Genomic DNA, 21,619 nt, shown 5'->3' on the forward strand with positions numbered 1-21,619 from the left:
TTGACTGGCACGAGTTTTAGTGTGTCAATCAACCACATTATGTCTGAGTCGGCTGACTTATGACAATATGGTGTCCCTCAAGGCTCAGTTGTGGGCCCACTTCTGTTCCTTTTGTATGTCTTCCCCTTGGCCAGATAATTCAACGGTTTGGTGATGTGGCTTATCACTTGTTCGCAGATGACATTCAGTTGTACTGTTCTTTTAAAATCTCTGAAGCCCGCAAATCTTTACTTAGCTGCCTGAAACAGGTAAAACAGTGGCTAAACGACAACAGTCTCCAACTAAACAAAGTCAAATTGGAGATACTTATAATTGCCTCTAACAGTGCCATCCCAGGCATTAAACATTACCTGGGCGATTTGAGCTCGCCACCCAAGACAAACCTCTGAGTTATTTTTGATGAGGGGATGTCCTTAGCCGACCACTCAAAGAAGTTACGTTGAGGTGTTCAACATTCCATTGCTTGTCCTTTAGAATATACGTTATGCATTCCAGAGGGAGTATGGACAACATCTGGTTCAGCCATTTTTTTAAGAGTAAGTTTGTAATTAGACTTCCATGCTAGCGCTATACATTTATTTGCTGTTATATATATATATATAACTTATGTAGTGATTATTTGGGTTGCCGTAATGGCGAATAATACATTTAGACGGTACTGAGGGGAGTTGTAATTTCCTCAGCAACCTCTGGGGGGAACCACGTTGACTTTGCTTGTTTGTAGGAGCAAAATAAACGATAAAAATCCTATTGTCAAGTATTCATAATCTGAAGTTGCTACTATAGTTAATTATGGAGTTCTTTGCTTTAATAATTGAATTACTAATCCACTCAGAAAACACAAATAATTCGGCAGAAATGGAATCTCTAGACAACACATTTATTTAGTAAACACACACATATATCAAACACAGCCTAACCTATTAAAGAAACAGAATCAAAATGTGAATCAAAGATAAAAAGAAAACATGCAACCAAACGAACTAAGATAAAAAGGGAATGAAAAAAGGTAGATGGGGAATAGAGATGGAAGCGTTTTGACCTGTCAACCCTGTTATTATTTGAATTAAAGCGTTGCGCCAGTGGTATATGGTCAGGTTGCAATGAAGGCACACTTACGGAATGGTTCAGGTGCACGGGAGAGAGAGGGACTCGGCGAGCGTCGATCCTCAGTTGAAGAAAACGAGTACACCCCACTGAGAGTCTCTGGGTCAAAGCCCAAAAAACCTAAATTTTAGATTACAAACGTCTACAGCTGAGTCTAATTATTCATTACACAGGTGTCAAGCAGACTGTTGACTATAAATGGGTGTTACTTAAAGAAAACACTTTCCCATTTCATGCTGTTAGCAATAGCACCACATGGGAAGAGAAATATCACAAGCTCAGGGAAAGAAAATAATTTCTTTGCACAACAAAGGTGATGGCTACAAGATCAGCAAAGCTTTACTTATCAGTCAGAACATTAAAAAGTGGTACAAAAATGTAGAAAAAGATGGAACTACAACCATCTCACAGAAACGTCAAGGTCGTCCACGGATGTTAACAACTGGACAGCAGCGTCTTCTGATGAGAAGGGAGGAAGAAAATCGACATCTAAGTTCACTGCAGTTATTTAAGGAAATAGAAAGCCAAACTGGGGTGACTATTTCCTGAGACACAATACGGCGGACGCTGCAGAGGAATGGCATGCAAGGGTGCCGTCCATGAGGGAAGCCTCTCCTAAAGCCCAGGCACAAAAAAAGTGCGCCTAGAGTTTGCCAGGGGCCCATGCTGACAAAGATGAAGACTACTGGGACTCTATACTCTGGAGTGATGAGACCAAGATAAATGTTTTTGGAATTGATGGCTTCAAAACTGTATGGCGTGACAAAGGTGAAGAATACAAAGAAAAATGCATGGTGCCTACAGTGAAACATGGTGCTGGCAGTGTCCTCGTGTGGGGTTGCATGAGTACTGCTGGTGTTGGGGAGCTGAATTTCATTGATGGCATCATGAATTCACAGCTGTATTGCTCAATTTTGAGAAAAAAAAGAATCTGCCATTACTCCATGCCCTTGGTCGTCGTGCACTTTTCCAACATGACAATGATCCTAAGCACACATCTAAGGTCACTGTTTTATTTCTGAGGAAGAACCAGGTGAAAGTGATTCAGTGGCCTAGTATGTCTCCTGATCTGAACCCAATTGAACACCTATGGGGAATTCTAAAGAGAAAAGTTGAGCATCACTCTCCATCTAGCATCCTGTGAAGAATGGAAAAGGATTGATGCAACAAAATGTTGCCAGCTTGTTCATTCTATGCCTAGAAGACTTGGTGCTGTGATTAAAAATCGTGGAGGCCATACAAAGTACTAAATGTAATAATTTTTTTTGTGGGGTGTACTCATTTTTACATCACCCCTATTTGAGTAAAACTGAAAAATGTGTAATCAAATTTGTATTATTAACCTTACTTCCATGTTACATAAACATAAATATATATATATATACATACATATATATATTTACACACACACATATATATATATATATGTATATATATATATATATATATATATGTATAATTCTCTTGGGCGCTGCATTGGCCCAGCAAGCTCGTTACCAGCGGGACACGTCAGAACCGCTGCGGGCCTACACCAATTTTTCCCCTAGCTACTTCCTGCCCAGGAATAGTTCACTATCTTTCGCAACATTTTCTGGCCTTCTGCCTTTCCATCCGATTCGTATTGGGTTAGTTACCACCCCAGTTTTCACTGCCCACAGAGACGTCTCTGTATTTGGGTACTTGCTGGCACCTTTATCGGACTCCTGTACCGTCACACAACAGATGTCTTGTTCAGGGAGCGGTTAATCAGAGACAATTCTCTTGGGCGCTGTGATGGCCCAGCAAGCTTGATACCAGCGGGACACGTCAAGACCACTGTGGGCTCCACCAGTTTTTCTTCTGGCTACTTCCTGCCCAAGAAAAGTTCACCATCTAGCTCAACATTTTCTGGCTTTCTGCCATTTGATCCCATTTGTATTGTGTTCGTTACCGCCCCAGTTCTCAGCCCACAGAGACGCCTCTGTATCTGGGCACTTGCTGGCACCTTAATCGGACTCATTTTAAATATTTAAATAAAAAAATCTTACATCAACCTCAAGCATCAAAATCTCTTTTTTTTTAGTACGACATTAGGAGCAGCGGGATGCAAGCAGCCTTGTCACGGATCAGTGTTGCACAGTAAGCCAGGATGGTCTGTCCTTTTCGACTTGTTGCCTCCTGCAGTTTTTGAAGAACACTGACGTACTCCTAAATAAGACACTGTGTTGCAGTATCTCCACAGGATGACATACATGTATGTCTTTTCCATCATTGGTTCTACTCTCTCAGACCCACTAGTGCCTTCCTCTGTGTACAGTATAAAGACATACAGGTGCTGGTCAAAAAGTTTGAATATCCCGAAAAGTTGAATAATTTCATTCAAAAAGTCAAACTTTCATAGATTATAGATTCAGAATTTAAGTGATTTCAAGTATTAATTTGTTTATCTTTACATTATTTGAGCTTCTAGATGATAAAAAACACAAAAACAGGATTTTAAATTAGAATACTGTGAAGAAATCACCATGCATACTTCCCAGTACTGTATTACAAGAGGAAAACGAGGGCCACAATACAGTACTATCAAGAGGAAAATGAGTGCCACCAGACCCAAAAACAAAGAGCTGACAGCACGCATCAAGAAAGCTCGGACGTCCAGGACCCCAGGCAATGTCTCGGCGCATCGAGGCATTGATTAAGGCAAAGGTATTCCCAACCAACTACTGAAGATTGACATATCATTTTGAAAATACCATCCATCTATTCTTATTTGCATACAAAACACTGGGAAGCATGCATGGAGATTTCTTCACATTATTAAAATGTTTTGACATCCTGTTTTTGTGGGTTTTATGAGCTGGAAGCCCAAATAATGTAAAAAATAAACAAATAAATAATTGAACTCACTTAAGTAGTGGGCCCTGAATTCATAATCAATGAAAGTTTGACTTGTTGAATGGAATTATGGAAAATGTTCAACTTTTAGAGGATATTCAAATTTTTTCACGAGCACCTGTATTGTTCGTACCCAAGTAACAATTTGGTCTCGTAGGTACCCCCATCCCCTACCCCCAAACACAGTGTTAAAATCTGGACAAATGACTAAAGTTACCCAAATTTTAATAATAAAAAAATTAACTCACCAAAAAGACAGTAGATTGCATGCTTGCGTATACAAGTGCTCGTCAAAACATTTGAATATCCTCAAAACGTTGAATAATTTCCGTAATTCCATTAAAAAAGACAAACTTTCATAGGTTATAAATTCAGGGCCCACAACTCAAGTGATTTCAAGTATTTATGTGTTTATTTTTACATTATTTGGGCTTCCAGCTCATAAAACCTACTAAAACAGGATGTCAAAAATTTGAATAATGTGAAGAAATCACCATACATACTTCCCAGTCTTTTGCATGGAAAAAAAAATGGATGGTATTTTCAAAACGATATATTAATCTTCAATAGTTGGCTGGATTCCCTTTGCCTGGGGTCCTGGAAGCTCAGGCTTTATTGATGCGTGCTGTCAGCTCTTTGTTTTGGGTCTGGTGGCCCACTCTTGATAGTACTGTATTACAAGAGGAAAACGAGGGCCACAATACAATCATATCAAGAGGAGCTAACAGCAAGCATCAATAAACCCTGATCTTTCAGGACCCCCAAGCAATGCCATGGCACATTCAGGAAGTTAAGGCAAAGGGATTCCCAACCAACTAATGAAGATTGACATATGGTTTTGAAAAATACCATCCATCCATCTTTAGCACAACCACCGGCCCACTAGAATTGCTTGAGGGATAAATTGCAGGATAAAATAGTGCCTCAGCTGTAGTCCCAAGAAAGTACTTGTCGGGTCTCTTCTCTCAACCGCTTAAGTGTTGTAGTCCACCAAGCGACAAGCCAACCCCTCTCTGGTGTGGGCGAATGTGTCTAGTACAACTTCGGGAGGCCCCGCGGTGAAACTTTCCCTCCGGTTTTGGTGCGAACATAGCAGTAAACCACCGTCATGCGTTCCACAAGATTTTCTCCAGCACTCACATTCACAAGTCCCGTCATTACTTCCGCCTTTCGTCGTGTCAAGTGCGCGAAGCGGCGTAGTGGCGTGTGACGTCATGGAAAAATACCGGCCTCAGGGGGTGCTCAGAACAGCACACATTGCCGATGACGTCATGCGACAGAATTGGCTGGAAGGTTTCTTTCTGGTGCCCTCGAAGATTGTGGGTGCTCTTGTTTCTTAATCGGCTGAAGTGCTGTTGTTGTCCACCAAGCGACATGTATCCCCCTCTTCGGTGTGCCTGAGTGTATTTAGTACAACTGCGGGAAGTCCTGCGGTGAAAGCTAGCGAATAAAGACTGCGTATGGAGGTAAATATGGTGCAAAACTAACTTGTAAAAAAAATTTGTACCTGTAGAAAAAAGTCTACATTTGTATCTGTAAAAGTCGGGATTTGTACCTGAAAAAAAATGTGGGCCTGTAAAAAAAAAAAATGCTATTTGTAAAAAAAACTTTTGCCTGTAAAAAAAATATTTGTATGTGTAAAACTAATTTGTACCTGTAAAAGTCATGATTTGTACCTGTACAAATTTGTTTTTGTATCTGTACAAAAAGTGTAAATTTGTATCTGTAAAAGTTGTGATTTGTACCTGTAGAAATGACAACTTGCAGTCAAAGATATCGCCACTAGGAGTCACAAGTGTTTTTTCTGCTGCTGTCCAGTGACATGAGTTTTGCACCATTTATCTCGCTACAAAAGGTGCAAAACTGATTCGTACTTGTAGAGCGCCGTGATTTGTACTCGTAGAAGAAGAGGGCGGGCTCTGGAGGATTTGGGCGGGCGACCGTGGATTGAACTCAAATGACGCCCATGCACAAGTCCGCAATTCCGAACAAACAAGAGTAGCCAAACCAGTTTATGCGTCATTTTGGAAGAAGAGGACGTCCCAGGCGTGAAAATTTCAACATGGTTCAATATACGAACACCGTGTGGAACATCTTAAACGTTGATTGATATGCAGAGCACTCCAAGTGGGCAGAAAGAAAGAAGTTTTAATATGAAGGTAAGATTTATTGGACGAACATAGCTCGTAATCCGGTGCTAGCTAGCTAGCTCATCTCATGTTGTTGTCACGAAAACTGAACACATTGAAGTCACGATTTTTATTTCAAGATTTGAAGCCTACCGGTGTAAACATACGATCAATAGCTTGTACCTGTAAAAAAATATATATATATATTAAAAAAACACCTCATAAACTGCTGCTTTGTGCTTTGATGTAAAAATTACTATAGAGCTACAGAACCCTATTGAATGTTTTACAAGATAACCTAAACCTATAAGCAAACGTGGACAGTACTTACCTACTTGTATTTGACTAACATTATATTCAAGCATCTGTACTCTTACCATCATAATAAAATAAAAACAAAAAGTTTTTACTGCAAGTTGATCTTTAAGCCGCTACAGGTATTTTAACCTCAACCCTTTGTCCTCTGTATTTAATCAATTTATTTTAAATATTACAATTTATTGATAAATGTCAGTATTTTGCAATGTATGCTTTGCAAACAGTTAAAATAAAAGGCTCTTACACTTTTAAACATACACATTTGCTGTCAACACTGAAGCCAAATAAAAATAATGCAAATGAAAATGTTTATGAACAACGTCTGTGTCTATCAGTAATACCACTATTTCTGATATTAAGATGTGACAAAATCTTCGTTTTTTTTCTGGCTAACAAGATAAAGCTAAACATTCAACTGATTACGTATAATGTCAGTGGCTGTGTTTTGATAATGACCCAGCTAGGAAGCTATGATTATTTTTTATTGTATGAATATGCTGACCCAACCATTCTGTTCGCACAGATGCCAGCATGCAGTCAATCAAAGCTACTTCTTGATCCATCTCTTGACGGTGGCACATGGTGTGACATCAAACCTGCTTCAAAGTGGCTGTGAAGTCCAACAAATGAGAATCCTTGATACACTGCTGTTCTGAGAGAATTTCACTGCAAACACTTTTGGGAAAGTGAAGAAATTATGCTTTCTAAATGTCTTCCAATTTTGAGTTTGAAATGTTGCAGGAGTACAATTTAATCCATATTGAGAGTTATTTGAAATAGTCAGATCAAATAACAACATGTATCATTCAATAAACAAGATTGTGCATCATTTGAAATGTTTTATTTGATGTCCAGAAGAGCCGTTTCTGCATCCATCCAAGACGAGAACAGTATTCTTCTCACAAACAGAACAAAAGTTATTGATGGAGCTGTATGAGGAATTCAAGACTCACCAAAAAAGGCAATACTGCTGCTATCACTAAGACGAGGGAAATATCATTGGCAAAAAAAAAAGCCGACAGACTAAATATATAAGTTATAATTGTTTCATGTTAGATGTGTATTTCACATGAATCGTGTTATTAATTATTGATTTAATGTAAAGCACTTCGAATTGACCTACATATTCATTCTTCACTGTTACATCTCAACAGTAGCCAAAAGCGATCATGGCAGCAAGTCGGCAAGTAGCCTATAACAATATATATAAAAAAATAAGACTAAATAGGTGTTGAGCTGTAAATATATGTTACCCATTATTGTAGCCGCCAGAAAAAAAGACTAAGACCACTGCCACAGGTGGGGAAGGGGACCACCGCCTGCTACATTCACATCAACAGAAGATCTGCAAAATAATTTTCCATAATCCGGCTTGATGGAATACCCCCCAGGTGTCATCTCCTGTCTCTTGGCTGTGATGAGTTATTAACATTGTTTTTCAGTTTTAATTTATATTTTAGCCGTTTTGGATTTAGTTATAGCAGTATGGCTCAATGAATAGAATTGTATTATCTGTCTCACTCTCAGAAGAAGGGCAACGGGTTTGTACATTCATTCGCTATCTCTAATGGGAGGTCCGGTCGGAAGGGAGTCAGGCTTATTATTATTGTTTTTCTTCTAATCTGATTTATACCCATGGGAACAGATTCTCTTGTATTCACTGAGTTGTAACCAAGTGTACTGTGGGCTGATGGGCGGAGATTTCTATTCTCCCACTTTTGAATAAGTATTGATGCCCCACGTTGGACGACACAGACAATCTGACCAGAACACGGCTTCAGTGTCGTCAGCCTTTTGTCATCAGAAGCTTCTGATAATTATTTACCTTTGCAAAGGGACTTCTTCACCAGGATCTCACCATTCAGTTAATTGAACACGCAAAGAGTACAATACTTAATATTGTCTACTCTAACAGCTGCTTGCTGATGGAGTGTGTCATTCTTTTCACTGATGCTTCAGCAGTGTCTGCAGCAGTTGTCTCCACCTTTTGAGCAAGATTTTGAAACTTATGAGATTCTCATTTAATGAAAAATAAATAAACTAACATTTGACCTAGTTACTTTTGTTAAAGTAGCTAGGTGACAGTGACACTGCTCACATCTTAGTGATACAGATAGACTAGCATTTCAAAAGCAGAATAGCCAATATTTAAATAAGAGTAATGTTACATTGGAAAATTTAACTCAAGTAGAAATGAAAAGCGCAGAAAAAATACTTGCACAAATATTTGAGTACTGTGAGTGATGAGTAAACTAAGAGTGTAAGAGCCTTTTTTTTTTTTTAACTGTTTGCAAATCATACATTGCAAAATACTGACATTTATCAATAATTTTTAATATTTAAAATAAAATGATTAAATACAGAGGATAAAGGGTTGAGGTTAAAATACCTGTAGCGTCTTAAAGATCCACTCGCAGTAAAAATGTTTTGTTTTCATTTTATTATGATAGTAAGAGTACAGATGCTTGAATATAATGTTAGTCAAATACAAGTAGCTGAGTACTATCCACGTTTGCTTATAGGTTTAGGTTATCTTGTAAAACATTCAATAGGGTTCTGTCGCTCTATAGTCATTTTCACATCTAAGCACTAAGCAGCAGTTTATGAGGTTTTTTTTTTTTTACAGGTACAAGCTATTGATCGTATGTTTACACCGGTAGGCTTCAAATCTTGAAATAAAAATCGTGACTTCAATGTGTTCAGTTTTCGTGACAACAACATGAGATGAGCTAGCTAGCTCGCACCGGATTACGAGCTATGTTCGTACAATAAATCTTACCTTCATACTAAAACTTATTTATTTCTGCCCACTTGGAGTGCTCTGCATGTCGACCAACGTTTAAGCTGTTCCACACGGTGTTCGTATATTGAACCATGTTAAAATTTTCACGCCTGGGACGTCCTCTTCTTCCAAAATGACACGTAAACTGGTATGGCTACTCTGTTTGTTTAGAATTGCGGACTTGTGCATGGGCGTCATTTAAATTCAACCCACGGTCGTTCGCTCAACCAATGAGGTTGAGCTTTAGCCCGCCCAAATCCTCCAGAGCCCGCCCTCTTCTTCTAAGAGTACAAATCACGGCGCTCTACGAGTACGAATCAGTTTTGCACCTTTTGTAGCGAGATAAATGGTGCAAAACTCACGTCACTGGACAGCAGCAGAAAAACCACTTGTGACTCCTAGTGGCGACTTCTTTGACTACAAGTTGTGATTTGTACCTGTAGAAACTTTTACAGATCCAAATTTACACTTTTTGTACAGATACAAAAAAAAAATTGTACAGGTACAAATCATGACTTTTACAGGTACAAATTTGTTTTTACAGATACAAATTTATTTTACACATACAAAATGTTTTTTTACAGGTACACATTTTTTTACAGATACAATTTTTTTTTTTTACAGGCCCACATTTTTTTTACAGGTAGAAATCACGACTTTTACAGATACAAATTTAGACTTTTTTCTACAGGCACAAAAATTTTTTTACAAGTTAGTTTTGCACCATATTTACCTCCATAACTGCGGTCAGGCCAGCCTCCACTAAAGCAGGCAAGGGGGGGGGGGGGGGGGACTCCACTTTTGGTGTAGCATTAAACCACCGTCTCATGTTCCAGCAACTTTTCTTCACCATCCGCTTCTCTATCAAGTGTCCCCACTGACTGCCAAACAGAACACTGGCTTTACTTCTGGTTTATATTGCGTCATGCACGCGAAACTCGGATGTGGCGTCACTTACCGTGACGTCATGGAAAACTACCAGCCTGGGTAAACGCTCAACTCCGGTGGTCAAATCGGCGTAGTGGCGTGTGGCAAATTGGAAAAATACCCGGCGTCAGTACTCAGGTGGTCAGATCCGCTCGAAGTGCTTCGCCGGCCGGTTGGCATGCATGACGTCACGCGACAGGTTTGGCTGGAAGTAGATAACATGCCCACACGTAAAAGATTTGAGGACTTAACTAAAAGAGCTCTGTGTTGTTTTGAGGAGAAAGCAAAGCTTAAAAACAAAACAAAAACTAAAAAACGGTACATCACAAGTGTGAATTTCTTCATGTTCCATTTTGTTATTGATGTACATAAACAGTATATATTAAGCATGATTGAGTTCACAAATGTATGCTAACCAAGGCAACCGTTTTGGCCGATGTTTGAAGGCCAATAATTTTTTATAATTGGCGGCCGATTAATCGGTCGCGCCCTAGATGAATGGTTGCCAGAAAAAAGAAAATTCTGTACTTTATAAAGAGTTCATTTTTCTTTGGATACATGTTTTTGTAATAGATGTAGTAGTTCTGAAATATGTTAAAAATATGTGAACACAATGTTAAAAATCATACAGACAGTTTCTATAATGTTTACATTACTTTTTTGTTATTTTCTTACAAACATATTTCATCAGTTGCTCAAATGCACATTAAGCTATCCTTGTGAGAGTACCTTTGGCCACAGAATGAGCAAGCAATGATGTAAGTTATCATAATTTGTGCATGAATAATAATAAAAAACTACAAAGAAGACATCAGTTTCTTCACAGTCCATCTAATCAATCACTTCTTATGGACATCATATATACAAAGATTATACAAAGATTACAATATGATAAAAATAAAAATCATGCCACATAGAATAAAATAACATAAGTTTTTGTAAATATTCACCTTCGTAAATACTTACTATACTAAAATACTAAAAAGGCAGTTTTGTGGAAAACACTACTTCACTTTTATATTTTTATGCAGGATCGTGAGTGCTTTGCTAGAATAATCGTGCCTTTTATTCCCCGCAAACAGCAATCAACACCTGGGCTGTGCTAGAATAATTGTACCTTTTATTCCCTGCAAACAGCAATAAACACAACTCACTTTGCTAGAATAATGGTGCCTTTTATTCCCCGCAAACAGCAATCAACACACTTCAACGCCAAGCAGCAGAATATGATCATCATCCGCGCTTACCTTGACACTAGACCGGAGAGCCCACGGTCCGGGTAAAACGAGCTGCAAAACGGCTGGGCAATGGTACGTATTCTGTGCCGCTCCGTCTTTTATTTGTTAACAAAAGTTGTGAGTGAGAAACCGGGCTGTCCAAGCCCTCTCCCAGGCACTCTCGAAAACATGTTTGCGAAGCAGGGAAGGCTGTAGTATAAACAAGGTATTCACTCCCAGGCTGATTCCGCCCTTTATTTAGAAATTGTTGGGTACCTGGATTCGTACAACAGTTCAGGACAACAAAATATCCTTATATAAGAGGTTACATGAGGACATATCAAACCATGGTTATTTTCCCTTCAGGCACTACATTTACATTTTAATTCCAATTTTCTTGATTACTGCGTTCTTCACCAGCACACTTGTGTCTCTTGAACCGAACCTTCCTAGAGAATCTTCGGCCACAAACTGTGCAGGTAAAAGGTTTCTCACCGGTGTGTGTTCTTGTGTGTATTTTTAAGCTATCCTTGTGAGAGTACCTTTGGCCACAGAATGAGCAAGCAAAAGGCTTCTCACCAGTGTGGGTTCTTGTGTGCATTTTTAAGCTTCCCCTCTGAGAGAATCTTTGCCCACATATTGAGCAGGCAAAAGGTTTCTCACCAGTGTGCGTTCTCGTGTGTCTTTTTAAATGTCCCTTCTGAGAGAATCTTTGCCCACAAGGTGTGCAAGCAAAAGGTTTCTCCTGAGTGTGGGTTCTTGTGTGTCTTTTTAAATGTCCCTTCTGAGAGAATCTTTGGCCACAAACTGAGCAGGCAAAAGGTTTTTCACCAGTGTGGGTTGTTGTGTGCATTTTTAAGCTTCCCTTCTGAGAAAATCTTTGGCCACAGACTGAGCAGGCAAACATTTCCTCACCAGTGTGAATTCTCATGTGTTCTTTTAAACCTCTCTTATGAGCATAAGATTTCTCACACCGAGAACATTTCCAGCGTTGGTTGTCAGTGTGACATGCCATATCACCTTCAGACTCATGATCATGGAGAAGGGTGTGTGACATAACGTCGTCACTATCTGATAGTGGAGCTAGGAGGCCGTCTGCTTGTGATCCTCCACAGTGGTCTTCATCACCTTTAGTTGTCATTTTTTGACATGAGTTGCTGATTGGTGGCTCCGCCCATTTGTTCTCTTCATATTGACATTCGTCTTCAGTCTTCAAATGGACACCAGTCGCGGGCAACTCTGTGAAATCCTCCTCCTCTTTAATGTATGGTGGCAGCTGCACCTCTTTTTTTATGTTGGGCTGCTGTGGCTGCTCCTCTTCTTTAACTTGAAGAGCCTCCATGTCCTCCTCTTTTACGCCAGGGAACTCTGGCTCTTGCCGTTTAGGACAAAGATATTTTTCACTGACATCTGCGGGACACAAGATACACATGGTTTGGTAAAGTCACTTTATTGTGACGATGCATGTTATAATTAAGATTATCACATGGGCCACATGAGTGAAACAATAACGAAGCTGGCAAATGTAACGTATTGTCTGTATTTTGTTCCAGAAATCACTTAACCCATTAAAGCCAGGAGCGCTACAGCGCTCCTCTCCCTTTAAATCCGGGAGCGCGGATAAATCATTTTGTTTTGTTCTGACCAATTCTTGGTCTCTTAGTCGATGAAATGTATCAGAATATACACGAGAGGGTGACGTGGGTCTTGTAGCGTGTCCTGGAATTTTATTAGAGCATTTATGGCTTAGGCAGATCCGCGGGAGTTATGAAATAAATGACGCGATTGAGGACTGTGAGTCAATGAGTCGACAGTGGCATATTGTTAAGAATTATGTTTGAAGACAATTAGGATGCTGAAAATTTCAACGGCTTTGTAACGGAATGGACGATGAAAATGTACCACTCGATTCCCTGAGGTTATTACAATATGCGCGCCAGTGTTGAAGGTATATATACTCGCAGATGCGACATTTGGTTGTTGATTTTTACAAAAAAATATTGAAGGTTTATAATAATAAACATATGTTTGTGTGAACGCCACACGTGTAAGCTCTGAAATGTTTTTGGAATTATGTTTCTATTTGCTTCAGGAGCTGAGATATCAACTATTTTTAAAATTGTTGAATTTCCAGGAAAACTTCAGGTTTTTGGGGTGACTCTAAAGTCACACATAGGTTTTAGAGACGTGTTTTGCCAGGTGCTTTAGGCCTTAATGGGTTAATATAACTCATCTGTATATATTCAGCGCCCAACATTAACAGTGACCAGTACAACGTGTACGCGACAAGACACTGGCCAGTAAGCATTTCATTTCGGGATGGTCCGATCCAATCCACCGGATCGCTATCGAGCCCAATCTAGGCCATAATGATTGGATCGGGATCGATTGTTTTTTATTAGGACAAAATTTTATCCAATCCATGAGTCCAAACTACAACATATATTTTCAAATTCACATTACAAGTAAATAGTGGGTTAAATCAAATGGAAATCACCAGCGAGCATTAGCGTGCAGTGCAATATGTATCGTAGCATTGCAAAGAAAACAAAGAAGTGACATATTAAAACAAAAGGCAGACAAATGACATGTGCCATGTCAATTCTTTATTTTAGTTTATGCTGGTGGTCACTAAAAAAAAAAAGGAAAGAACAAAGGATGGCTATGGTTTGGACACCCCTAATATATCACTAGCTGTAGTCAGGTCTGCCATTTTAATATAAAGCCACAGCAGTTACACATGCCTTTAGTGTGTTTTCCTTCTTTCTTTAGTGGACCAGACTGATTATTGTACAGTGAGCGTTTTGTTTTTAGTCGTTAGTTTCAAGCAGATTACATTCATGTTTAATTAACTTTAACTTTTCCGGTGACAAAAAGAATCGGATTGGTTTTTAGTTTGGTATCTGCCAATCCTCAAGGTTGCAGTATCAATATCGGTATCGGACAGGAAAAAGTGGTATTGAGCCATCCCTAATTTCATTCACGTTATTCTGCTCTTCTCCCACCTCAACCCATTTTTTTTTAAAGGGATTAATTACATCACAGAATTTTAAGCCCTTCCACAGTTACTTTGCTACTTTACTATACTTTGACACCGTGGCGGTGTAATTTTTTATGAAATATTAGGTATTTTGCTGGTTATTTTTGTAATGCAGAAGTAAAACGCCCGGTTCAGTAAAACCCCGCCTCTTCCCGTGTGGTTGCCGCGCCCCTCTTGTCTGAGCCGGCTGCTGCCAAGGAGCGCTGTGTGGCCACGAAAGACCGGCCAGCCGTTGTAGTACAACCGCGTCTTCTTTACATGTGGAAATTGGATGGATGTTCAATTGTTCAATAAACATTTGAAACAAAACGGCTCCTTGCCGCAAGAAATCGTAGTGGAGGAAAAGAGGGAAGAAAGAAAGAAAAGAAGGAGGAAAAAAAGACGACCCTGAGTGCGGCGCAAAACAAAAGACCTGCTGCTTACTGGGCGAGCGCACTAACCACTACACCATTCGTTTAGTTTTACTTGTAGTTTACACAAGTGCCAGCCAGAAGCCTTTCTGGGATTTTAAGACGGCCAATTGTCATTGCACTTTGGCATTGCAAATGTGAAGGATAATTGATTGCTTTGAATTCATTTGGATAGAATGTTTACTGATAAAGGCTACTTTTATCACTACCCCACGAACATGGAGGTCTGAGAGAAAGTGGGCGCGCTTTTAGTCCAGAGGCGGTGCGGGGGTGGGGCCGCACCTCATGACGTCAAAACGTTACAACAGCTCATTTTCTCAGGTTGGGAGGGGCTGGTGCTTGGAGATCACAATGACTTAGAATTTCTCATAGACTGCATTTACATGCAGTCAATATCCGGGTTTAGGTCAGATTTCCGGTTTCTGAAACAATCGAGGTAACACGTTTATATGCATGGCGGACAGAGTTACTCCCGTTTACATGCTCATTTGTGCTCGATTGGAATACCGCATTCGGACTGCGACGCGCGGATAACGTAATTACGTAAATAACGTCATTTTCACTTTTAACTTACTGTACGTTGAATAAAATACATTATATTATGTCACTCACCACACTAAATAAAGTAATCTGTTTCCTCCTCGCTCCAGCACTGTGCTTCTTTGCTGCAAGCGTCATGTTTGTTGACACTAACTTGAGTATTTCCGGGGGGTTACACGCCAGAAGCACGGACTTATATACTTGTATTTACTGTATTTGTATATTAGAGGTGGGCGATATGACGATATTAAATCTTTAAACGAAATGCGGGGCTCGCAATCTGTCATTTCTGTTAAATCGTCTGATTGCGAAGCAAAGCATTTTAGCACAACAAAAACCGTCAGCTCATTTTCTGTCATTGACTGAAGGACAGCGGTGTATCTGCTGCCCCTCAGCCACTGTCTCCGGAATGCGTGAGCGTGACCTATGGCGTCCAATCAGTGGTCAACTGTATCACCCACACAATCCTCCCTCCCAAAGAACAAGCAGGCTCGTGGTGAAGGAGGCTGAAAGCGAGTTTGTTTATGGTTACAAATAATAATAATGTTAGGGATGAAAACACCAATTTCAGAAAACGGGTTGATCATTGGTTGACTTGATTCTTCACACATGTTCACTCATTAGTAAAAGTTTGCCGAAAGGGGAAAAAAACAACTGGGAATGTATAGAAATATGCTTGACATATAACAACTTGTTCAACCATTTTGCATGTAAAATCTTATACGGATTAAATATTGCAAAAATGTTGTGGAGTCAATGTGTGAGACAATACATTTTTGATCTACATGACATAAGCAACTGATATAGTAGGAAAGAAAAAAAAACTGTACATAATCATTTGCATACAGCTTGGTTTTTTTATGAAGAAACTGCATTTTCTGTGTACACAATGAAGTGAAAATTGAACAAGTAGTTCTGAGAAATTCAATTCTGATCTGAGATATGTACCAAAGCGACTGAGAAAGACTGTGAAGTAACGTAACAAAGTGCCCAGATGAAGATTCATTTCAAAATAAATAGACATATTGTTGAAAATTATTGATCAATCAAGGGACAAACCTGCTCTGTTCAACACAACTCGAAGCTGCTTGCAAACAGCGTCCAGCAGTTGACTTCGCTCGTTCTCCTCTTGTGCTCCACAAAGCTCCTTTTCGGACGTGACGTTCGTTTTTGCGTACATTTTCAGACGATATTCACGAGACTTTACGCCGGCTGAGCCAATTTGTCGACAACAGACACGTCGTCTACTTTCTTGGCGGCTAGCAAGCTAAGATAAACTAAGTTAAACAGTGCCGAGATATCGACGAGCACTGTCTGACACGAATTTAACCAGACACGAAATGCAGCAATTATGTTTGACTTAAAAAAAAAAAAAGTAGGGACGGACTCACATTTGGATGTTTAAGTTTGTTCAGTACCAATTCAGGATGAATTGTCATGATTTATATAGTGAAGCTACGTAAAGCAGCCTGGAATGGAATATATGTTCTATCACGTGAAATCTACGGCAACACCAGTTGGCCAAATCTCGTGCAACGAAAAAAACCTAATGTAATAAAATTAATAATACCTAACGTTTATAATTCTAGATTAAATTGGAGAATTAAAAGAAAATAAATCTTCAAACTGAATTCGGACAAACAAGAAACGTTTAGTTTTGTAATTCGACAACTGACAATCTTGTTCATCAGTGCAGCGTATCACGTTCATATTTCTCTATCCGGTGATGTGCTACAAAATAAGAGTGTTGAAAAATACGTTTGAATGGACATACATATACATACTTAAAATTATTGAGGGGTTTACAAAAAAATGAAAATTAGTTCAGTATCAATGAATGACATACTTTAATAAAATGTATTTACAGAGTGAGTTATCCTAAATGTAAACAGACTGAACGGCAGAGATGTCAAAAGTACTAGTGTTCAGTACTTAAGTAAAAGTACTGTTGCTTATTTATTTATAAAATTAAATCTTTATTTTCCTAAATCTAAAATACTGATCAACTTAACAAATCAGTAGCAACATGCAAAGCTGCATATTTAGTGCTGCTATTATATTTTTCATGAGGATTTGGTGTTCTCAGCATTCTCATAACTTCGAAAACTGAACAAAAAAGTGCAAAAACACTCAAAACTACTAGGAGTATGTATAACTGCCTTTGGAACATATTAAAAAATAAAAACTACCCCAAAAATTGCTCAGCCTCAACAGAAGAAGGTTTTCTAGGTTTTGGAAATGGATGTGTGCTCTTTTTGGTCAGAAAATAAGTCCTGCTGCGCTGAAGAACCTCTCACAGGCAGCAGAGGTAATGGCGTGTTCAGCTGCAGAGACAGATTCAGAACGGCAGGAAATGACTTTAAGACTTCCATGGCGTCATCGGGACACGCCAGGTAGGACTCGAGCTGTTTTGACTTTTCTTGTCAATTACTTTGCTTGATAGGTGAAAAGAAGTCATCCTCTTCTGAAGAATGTGGCGCTTCATTCATGGTTACAGGGAGCTCTTTGAGGTGGCTTTTAATGCCGTCCAGGCATATCAAAAACAAAATACAAAGATTCAAGTAATCAACTACACAAATGTTTTATCAAAAAATGACAGCAGTAGACATTCACTCTACTCTTGTTCCACAGACCTCAGAATTTTGAAAAAGCTGAACGTAAGAGTCGCTTGTAGTCCACATTTGCATTGGCATCTTCAACATCACAGTTGACACCAAGTTGAGCAAGTGGCAAGCACAGCGATGATGCTTCGGCAGTTGGTATTCAAGACCATCATGTTCATTTAACAGTGCTGTTGCTTCAATAAAATGTATATTTCCCTCCTGTCCTTCTTCCTCTTCTTCATCGGAGTCACTTGGTCTATCTTGGTTATCGTTTTCCTCCCCCTGCCCATAAACACGGAAAGCTTTGATGAAATTTGATCCATTGTCTGTTGTTGTTTGTACAATTTTGTCCCGAATGTTGAATTCGGTGTGAGCGTCATTTAGTGCTCGAGCTACGCTGTCAAACGTCACGTGTGTAACTCCATGGACACAGTCTTCCATTTCCTCCTAAGTGCATGAAGGTGAGAGGAGCCAAACGACGGCAGAATGTAGTTGACTTATTTTTAAATGTCCTTCTGCCAGAGGTATTCTAAATATCAGCCTTTGAAGAAGGATCATTTGGAGAAAGAAATTATAAAGGATATATATTTGGATGTTAAAAAAAACAGATTTTTATTAATTGAAAACAATATTAGGTAGGGATGCACCAAAGTGGAAATTGGACGGGCAGAAGAGTATGTGTTGGGAAATTTTTTGATTGCGTCATCAAAACAGCTTCTTGCTATGATAAAGAAAATGGGACTCTCAGACTCCGACATTTGTCTCCAGTGTTTACAAAACACTACAGACACTTATTTTCATGCTTTATGGTTATGTACTCCGGTTATGTATTTCTGGACTAAAGTCTTAGAAAAACTTTCCGCTGTCTTGGACTGTAGGATACCGTTCTCTCCAAACTTGTGTTTGCTAGGTGACTTAACAACAACTGACTTACCACATAAACAATTTCAATCTACACTTGTAGCCCTTACTATCGCAAAAAAAACAATTCTTGTTAACTGGAAAAATAAACAAACTCTGAATATCGACCAATGGTCTAACCTCCTCATAAATCACATTTTAATGGAAAAAATATCTGCCTCAAATAAAAACCAAATATCAAAATTTATAGAAACATGGTCTACGTATATAGAATTTTTTAACCTAAACCTGGTGAAGGGAAAAAATAACCATGGTTTGATATGTCCTCATGTAACCTCTTATATAAGGATATGTTGTTGTCCTGAATTGTTGTACGAATCCAGGTGCCCAACAATTTGTAAATAAAGGGCGGGATCAGCCTAGGAACGCTTCCTTGTTTATACTACAGCCTTCCCTGCTTCGCAACATGTTTTCGAGAGTGTCTGGGAGAGGGCTTGGACAGCCCGGTTTCTCACTCTCACAACTTTTTGCTAACGAATAAAAGACGGAGCGGCACACGGTCCGGACAGAGTCAGCTGTGGAACACGTACGATTGCCCAGCCGTTTTGCAGCTCGTTCTACCCGGACCGTAGGCTCTCCGGTCTAGTGTCAAGGTAAGCACAGATGATGATCATATTATGCTGCTTAACGTTGTAGTGTATTGATTGCTATTCGCGGGGAATAAAAGGTACAATAATTCTAGCAAATCGAGTTGTGATTGTCGCTGTTTGCAGGGAATGAAAGGTATAATCATTCTAGCACAGCGCAGGTGTTGATTACTGTTTGTGGGGGATAAAATGTACGATTATCCTAGCACAGTATAAATGTTGATTGCTATATGCGGGGAATAAAAGACACAGTTATTCCAGCAAAAGCATATCAAGTCTCTGTGTATTCATTGTTGCCGCCGACCACTCACGATCATGCATAAAAATATAAAGGTGAAGTCGTGTTTTCCACAAAACAATGACATTCAGAATATTTGTTCATGTCAAACTACTGGTGTATTTTTTATTTATTTTACATTATGCAAGAAATTAACTGATTTAAAAAAAAAGGATGAGAGTGTGCAGTGGATCACAAAATGTTGAAGACGTCCTCATAACATTAAATGTCTAAACAGTAAACGCAACAGGTGCTCTTCAAATTTGGCGAGCAAAAAATTTTGATAAAAAAAAGCAGTTTTAATTAAGCAATCAATCGTGATTAATCCAAAGTCCGGTCTAAGAGAGTCCAAGGACAGGCTGATTTATTATTGTTCAAGTCTAATCTGATTTGTACCCATGGGAACTTGCCCATGGGAGGGGAGAGGGATTTTTTCGTATGCACTGACTTTCAATAAATATCTGTATGCAAGAGGAGGAGAGACACACACAATTTGAACGGAACACGGCTTGAGTGTCTTCATTTTATGTGACAGAAGCTTCTGATTAATTATACCTTAGCAAAGGGACTTCTTCACCAGAATCTCACCATTCAATTTATTGAACACGCAAAGAGTACAATAATAATATTGTCAACTATATCAGGAGCAAAAGATTCACTGAGCAGTAGTTAGAAAGAGCTAAAGCACATTTACCTCCTCCGTCGTCATCTTCTGAGCCGCAGTGGAGCGCTTTAGCGTAAGCTTCTTCAGAGGGCCTCTTCTTCTTCATTCTTTTACCGGCCGACATTTTCGGGAGTTTGTTCAGCTAGTTGGCTAACGTTAGTAGTGGCCAATGCTAGTTTAGCACGCAGAGCTAATGGCGGTGATAAATGACCTGTAAAAACTAACCTTTCCCTGGTCGCTTTTGTTCCAACAATAAAATAGTTGCCCCAATAATATCGATGTTTGATGGACACAACACAGAGGAGCAGTAACCGAGCCAAGCAGCCTTTTTCCACCAGAACCTTCCAATGCAGCTTTTTTTGTTGAAGCGTCAAAGCTTTTTGCTTAAAATAAATAAATAAAAACAAACTTTCAATACATTTAACAAATAAGAATTGATTTGTTTTGCGTCTTATAAGTAATAATAATTATCATTTTAACATGGCTCCAAACATGTTGATTTTTCACATTACTGACCCTTTAACTCTACTAAGTGGGCAAACCTTAAGTACAAGATAGAAACTATAAACTATGTTGATTAATAGTTCTATTGTCAAATCATCCCAAAAAAACTTTAATTATACTAAAGCTAGTCCCAGTAGTACTGTCAAAGTTAAAGCGCTAACTAATTAATTACAAAAAAATATTGTATTAATCATGTATTAACACAGATTAATCACACTATTAATTTTGACCACAGATTAGCAGTAATCTTGACAGCGGATGGTTACTTAAAGGTAGCACAGATTGTGTTTGAGCAATAAACATAACTAAATGCCTAAAAGCATTTAATAAATGTTTGTGTATGACATTCAGAATATTTGTTCATGTCAAACAACTGGTGTATTTTTTATTTTATTTTACATTATGCAAGTAATTAACTGATTTAAAAAAAAAAAAGGATGAGAGTGTGCAGTGGATCACAAAATGTTGAAGACGTCCTCATAACATTAAATGTCTAAACAATAAACACAACAGGTTCTCTTCAAATTTGGCGAGCAAAAAATGTTGATTAAAAAAAGCAGTTTTAATTAAGCAATCAATCGTGATTAATCCAAATTCTAAGATGTGATTTATCTGTTTAAAAAAAAATAAGTTTGACAGCTCTACTAATAAGTTGGAAGTTTGTTAAACTAGTTGCTCTAACTTTAATTCATAAACCGATAATTAAAAATGTTTTTGTT

At 38.8% G+C, this 21,619-nt stretch overlaps 1 long non-coding RNA gene and 1 pseudogene across 1 annotated transcript; one reads left to right on the plus strand and one right to left on the minus strand.

The window, feature by feature from the left end:
• The first annotated feature begins 5,919 nt into the window (after positions 1-5,919).
• LOC147157154 (uncharacterized) lies at positions 5,920-7,257 on the plus strand. The gene is made up of 2 exons (XR_015091621.1): positions 5,920-6,140; positions 6,952-7,257. It is a non-coding gene; the product is annotated as an uncharacterized LOC147157154 (long non-coding RNA).
• A 2,741-nt stretch (positions 7,258-9,998) lies between these two features.
• Positions 9,999-16,969, minus strand: LOC147157155 (uncharacterized; annotated as a pseudogene).
• Positions 16,970-21,619: the final 4,650 nt, after the last annotated feature.

The sequence above is a fragment of the Leptonotus elevatus genome, chromosome 20 (genome assembly GCF_054856555.1).
Source record: "Leptonotus elevatus isolate MCC_2025b chromosome 20, RoL_Lele_1.0, whole genome shotgun sequence".
NCBI classification, from domain to species: Eukaryota; Metazoa; Chordata; class Actinopteri; order Syngnathiformes; family Syngnathidae; genus Leptonotus; species Leptonotus elevatus.